The sequence below is a fragment of the Gossypium arboreum genome, chromosome 11, assembly GCF_025698485.1.
Source record: "Gossypium arboreum isolate Shixiya-1 chromosome 11, ASM2569848v2, whole genome shotgun sequence".
Lineage (NCBI taxonomy): Eukaryota > Viridiplantae > Streptophyta > Magnoliopsida > Malvales > Malvaceae > Gossypium > Gossypium arboreum.
In genome coordinates, this window is record NC_069080.1 from 96,070,147 (window position 1) to 96,076,208 (window position 6,062).

The following is a 6,062-nucleotide window of genomic DNA, read 5'->3' on the forward strand; positions in this document are numbered from 1 at the left end:
TGCGTGAAGTAAAAGAGTTACGCAATAAGAAAATCCCGTTGGTGAAGGTGTTGTGGCATAAACACGGAATTGAAGAAGCCACTTGGGAACTTGAGGACTCTATGAAAGAGCGATACCCGAGCCTATTTACTGTAAGATTTTCGGGACGAAAATTTCTTAAGTGGGGAGAGTTGTGACATCCCAAAATTGACCCTAGTCGGGATGTGGTTTCGGGACCATTAAAAACCGAGGCATAAAAATAATTTATAATTTATTTTGATGCCTATAATATGTGTTAATTCATGTGTGACATTTTGATGTTTCGATTTAGAGTTATAAATGTGAATTTCACTAGAAAGGGCCTAGTAGTAAACATTGAAAGTATGATGGGGAAATGTGGGATGACTAGTTTATAATGCATGCAAAAATAAGGGATTTGCATGTCAAATTTCCCCTAACATGAAGTGGCCGGCCATGACAAGGAATCATGGGCTAAACATGTCATGAAACATGTTTTGTTGGTGCACTAGGGAGAAACAATAAACAAATGAGTATGGGTAATAAAGAAAGAAAAAAAATGTGTGTGTGTGAGTGAAACCCCCCTTGCCGTGCATTGTGGAAGAGAAAAGAAAATTTTGTTCATCCATTTTCTCTTCTTTGGCCGAAAATACTAAGGAAAAGGGAGGATTTTTGCTTCATGCTTGGTTTAGAAGAGAACTAGAAGGAGATTTGGCTATACTTGCATCAAGATTAAGGTATGTTTGAGGTTGTGTCATGAGATTCATGCTTGTTTTGGTTGCTAACTTGATGTGCATGTTAGCCATGGTTCAAATCCTTGTTATGCCATGGAAATGGTATTTGGCCAAGGTGGATTTTGTGTTAATGCCATTGCATGTTAAATATGAAGCTTGTTAATGGTGTATGTGATGGGGATTGATGGCTCTTGGACTTTCTTTTTAGTATTTTGAGTGAGACATTAAGTTCTTTGCTTAATCATGACCAAAATGATGGTGTTGTGATGTATTCGGTCATGGTATATCCACAAGTATGATTCATGCATGTTGCATGGTAGGTAAGATTTGAGCTTTGAATATGTGTTTGCACATGATGAATTGGTATGACATATATACTATTTCAAGGTATATATTTGCTTGGGATGATGTTTTCGGTTATGTAGTACATGAGAGATGTGTATTGAGCTACAATATGTAATGCGTTAGTTAGTAAAATGCATGCTGTTTTGTGTGGTATTAAGTGCATAATCGGCCTCAACATGGGCATGCATATTCGCCACACGAGGGGAAATTGGTGTGCATGCATTCGGTTAGAGGCAAGCATATTGATGCCTATTCTTGGCTTAGAAAATTCGCTAAGAGGAATACTAACTAAGGTGTTGAGTTCGATTCATGATTTTGTACATATGCGACTTTGATGCCTAATGAGTAGATATTTATATATTGGCTAGGCATCTTGAATTCCTCTTCCGATGCTCAAATGATAAAACCAATTTATTTGTTAAATTTAGCCCAAGAAGCTAGAGGTGGAGAATCAAGCAAAGGCAAAGGAAAGATAATCGAGTAGTCGATTGGAAATCGTTTCATCCAATATAAGGTAAGTCATAAAGCATATATTTGGCATTGATTTAAATGATCATAATATATATATGCAATTGTGTTTAATGAATTGATGTGTAAGTGGAAATGTATGTGTATGGAATGATGCCATTGTTGAATGTATAAAGGTAGTAAAATGCATAACGTATTGGCCTTGGCACTAAGTGTGCGGGTATAAATGGACACGGTGACAAGATTGGCACTAAGTGTGCGGATTTAAAATTTGTACAGCACTAAGTGTGCGAATTTGATTATATAGCACTATGTGTGCGAGCTGATTATATAGCACTAAGTGTGCGGACTTATTATATGCTTTTGCATCACTATTGGCACTGAGTGTGCGATATTATCGAGTTGATCACGGACAGCGGATCGGGTAAGTACCTCGAGCTCATGATGAATAGAAAATACGTCCATGCTTGGGGTTGAATTGGTAAGCCTTAAATCTATGTGATGATTGAAATTGTATGGTTGTGCTGGAAAATGAGTTAATGTGTGAAAAATACTTCGATTATCTTGTTGTGTAGATTATGAAATGTGGATGTATGACTTGGTACGAGATTGGACCGAAAGGTCCGAGGTATTATGGTATAGATTCGATATGGATGAGTACCTAGCCTCGTTTGCTGTACATGTTGTAGTGACTTTATTAGTGGATTGATAAATGCTTATGACTTACTGAGTTGTAAACTCACTCAGTGTTTTCTTGTCACCCATTTTAGGTCACTGGGACTCGTACTGTTGTGTGCTCGGAACCGTCGTTGAAGTCATCACACCGGCTGAAATCTTGTGGTATTGTTTTTTTGTTGTTGAAGAACATTTGGCATGTATAGGCTATTATATTTTGTCGAATTGTGGGTTGTAAACTTTAAGCCATGTGAAAATGGCCTATGTGGTCGTCGAGTGGGATGCTAGAACCTATAGCCACGAGTCTTAGAAACTCAAATTTTGTTAAGGTGGCCATAATTTGTGTCATGTATGATGGATGATTAAGGCCAAGGAAAAATTCATGAAATTGGCATAGTCTACTGCAGTAACTGTTGCGGACAGCAGCAGTGAGATGAGATTGAAAAATCACTAAAAATAGTATAAGTAGAATTAAATAGTGAGTAAATTATGGAACTGATCCTTGATGAATCTATTTTATATGGACGAAACGAAACGACCATATGAGCAGTATACTGGGAGATATTAAAGTTCTCGTGAGACAGGGCCAGAACGATTTCTGGGTCCCCTGTCGTGACTTTGAAAATTTACCATAAATTATCCAGAAAGAATTAGGAGTCATGCCTTATATGTACAGATTCCATTTTGAGTCTAGTTTCATTAGAAACAAACGGCACTAGTATTAAAGCCCTGTACAGAAAGATATTCAAGTTGTAACGCGCGGAGGTCAGAGCAGTCGATCCCTGTAACATGGGTGACTTTAACTAATAAACTGTACCAATTGGCCCAACCAAAAATTCTAAAAATAAATCCATGGATGGATATATGAGTCTAAATTCAGGGAAAATTTACGAAACCAGTTTCCGAGTTTTGGAACTCGAGATATGATTTTTAAGGCGACGGTGACGCAGTTTTCCAGCCTGTCCAGAAATGCCAAATTGGTCGGTACTTTAAGAGGATTTGTCTCGTTAACCCCTCGTGTCCGACACCGGCGTCGGTCACGAGTTAGGGGTGTTACACTTGGTCTAAATAAAATATGAAGCCTTAAGCAAGTATAAATTGATAAGAAGTTGACATGTATGAGCCATGCTTATACATGTGTAAGTGCTCATTTATGACATGTAGGATGTCATTGAGATGTGCAAGTGTACATGTGTTATTGAGGGCGACAAAAGCCTTGGAAAATAGCCTAAAAGTTGTCCACACGGGTAGACACACAGGCATGTGTCTAGGCCGCGTGTGACACATGGTCTGCCCAATGGGCATGTGATCTGGCCATGTGTCCCCTGCACCCTAATTAGGTAAAATAGAATACTCAGTAGTAAACACACGCGTAGAGACACGACCGCGTGTCTCAGCCGTACGGAGGACACGGCCTAAGCACACGGGCGTGTGACTTGGCCGTGTGACCTCAATTTAGCTGATGATATCATAAATAGAGAGTTACAATAGCTGAGGACACGGGCATGTCCCAAGCCATACGGGCGAGTGTGACCACACGGCCTACCCACACGAGCGTGTGACCCTCCAAAATAGGAAAATTTTTAAGTGTTGTATAAGTTCTGGGAGTTCTTGATTTAGTCTCGAATCACACCCAATGTATGTTTTGGGCCTCAAAGGCCCATATAAGGGACGATATGCATGTGAATGAAAAGTTTTAAATTTGGACCAAAATTCAACTCTCAGTTTTGTATGATTGTGTGAGTTTAAGTGCTGTAGCGCCTTGTACCCTATTTCGATGTCGAATATAGGTAAGGGGTGTTACATTTAGTGGTATCAGAGCCAAGTTTAGTCGATTCTTGGACTAACCTAGCATATGTGAGTCTAGCTATACATGCCATATTACTATTCGTGATAGCGTGATATCTCCCGGCTTGAACAAAATTATTTTGTTAAGATAGAGATGACTTCCAATCGAGCTATTTTTTATAATTTTCAAATTGATATTGAGATGATTGAAATGTGCTTATGTTGTATCAAAATTTGGAAAGGTATGAATAGAAATTCATGATATGTATGTGTTAGTATACGAAATGAGATAACCATAAGTTGTGAATTGTGGAAAAGTGAAATGAAACGAAAGTTTATGTTGTGATAAACTCATCCATGTATGTTGGTATTCATAAGACGTTATGTACTCAACTATTTGATTAAGCGAATATGATAACTAAACTTACCTAATGGACAGAACGTGTGTATCTACACTTGTTTGAATAGTGCATAATCAGTATGTCTATATTGTTGAATCTCATGTTTAATTGTTAAATTAGAGAATATATAATGTTTTGTCTTACGACTTTGTTATTGAACCATGAATATTATAATGGTATGAAAATTGAATTGGAAGATCAAATTGAGTAGAATGCAGGAAATGAGTACGATGTTCAATAAAGAATTGATGGATAAGACCATGGTTGGACCATAGCAGTACATGTGAGTACGTATAAGACCATAGTTGGGCTATGGCATAGTAATGCAATGTAAGAACATGTCTGGAACAAGGCATTGGCATCGATATGTAATCCCATGTAAGAACATGTCTGGGACATGACATTGGCATCGATATGATCCCATGTAAGACATGTCTGGGACATGGCATTGGCATCGATATGTGATCCCATGTAAGACCATATTTGGGATATGGCATTGGCATCGATATGCGATTTCGTGTAAGGCCATGTCTATGACATGGCATCGATATAAGACTTCGTGTAATACCATAGTTAGACAATGGCATCAAGTAAACAACGTACTTGAACCGTAAGACGATCTCTAATTTAAAAAATGTTGGTATTTAAAATTGAAGCTAAGTGTTGGAATTTAATTAGATATTAATATTGAGCTTGAGTAAGTAAATTCACTGTTTGAAATTATGGATGACAGAAAACATTTGTACAATGAATAAGTGTGATAATTTTCTTGAAGTGAACTATGTAATTATGATGATATGACATTAATGGTGAATGCTAAGTCATATGTATGTAATTATGAGAGTCAAGTTAGAGGCTTTACGACCTCACCTCCTTACCAGTGTTGCTTTTATGACGAAGATTCACGAGAATTATGTTGAATAAGTTCTATTAGCCTGGTTGGTTTATGATTAGTATTATTTTATCTCTCTTTGGGACTCTATTATAGTATGTTCGGAATAAAAGTTAATGGTGAAAACTTATGTGAGACTATTCTTCTTTATCTACTAGATGATGTTTTATCTTATATGCATATTTAGAAAGTGTATTATCTTCGCTATGATGGAAATTCTAGAGCTGGTAAGTTTGATCAAAGTCGATAAGTTCAATCAGGATATTTGTTTCCTAGAGCTAATATAGTTGAAAAGAGTATAGTGATATGTTATTATTCAATAGTTGAAATCAACCTGTTGTTTTTATCAAAGTAAGATGATTTGTTGAGATATAGTGTGAGTTATATGTATTTAAGCATGTCCTCAGCTAAAGGAATAAATTATGTGAATTCATGAGTATATATATAGACGGGCAGTCTAAATGAAGAAAATATATTCTAGAAAGTATGATATAGAGATATACTTATTGGATTGCTGTAACCAAATGATGTTCTTATGAGTTAAAGTTGTTTTGATTTGAAAGGTTAATGCATTTAAGAAAGTTTGAGCAGTCAGATTCATGTTAGTAAAGTTTCAAACAGTTAAAGATATTGTTAACCGAAGCAATGATTCTGGAATCGGCTGAATTGAGTAAAGAATTTTTTATTTTTATGATGTACTATTGAATAGATTGGAATGTGTTTTAATACAAGAATACAAAGAGGTAATTTGTATTTTCAAAT

General features: G+C 36.6%; 1 long non-coding RNA gene across 1 annotated transcript; it reads left to right on the top strand.

Annotated features, from left to right (window-relative positions):
- The first annotated feature begins 1,473 nt into the window (after positions 1–1,473).
- On the top strand, positions 1,474–2,607 carry LOC128283780 (uncharacterized). The gene is made up of 2 exons (XR_008274191.1): positions 1,474–1,590; positions 2,315–2,607. It is a non-coding gene; the product is annotated as an uncharacterized LOC128283780 (long non-coding RNA).
- Positions 2,608–6,062: the final 3,455 nt, after the last annotated feature.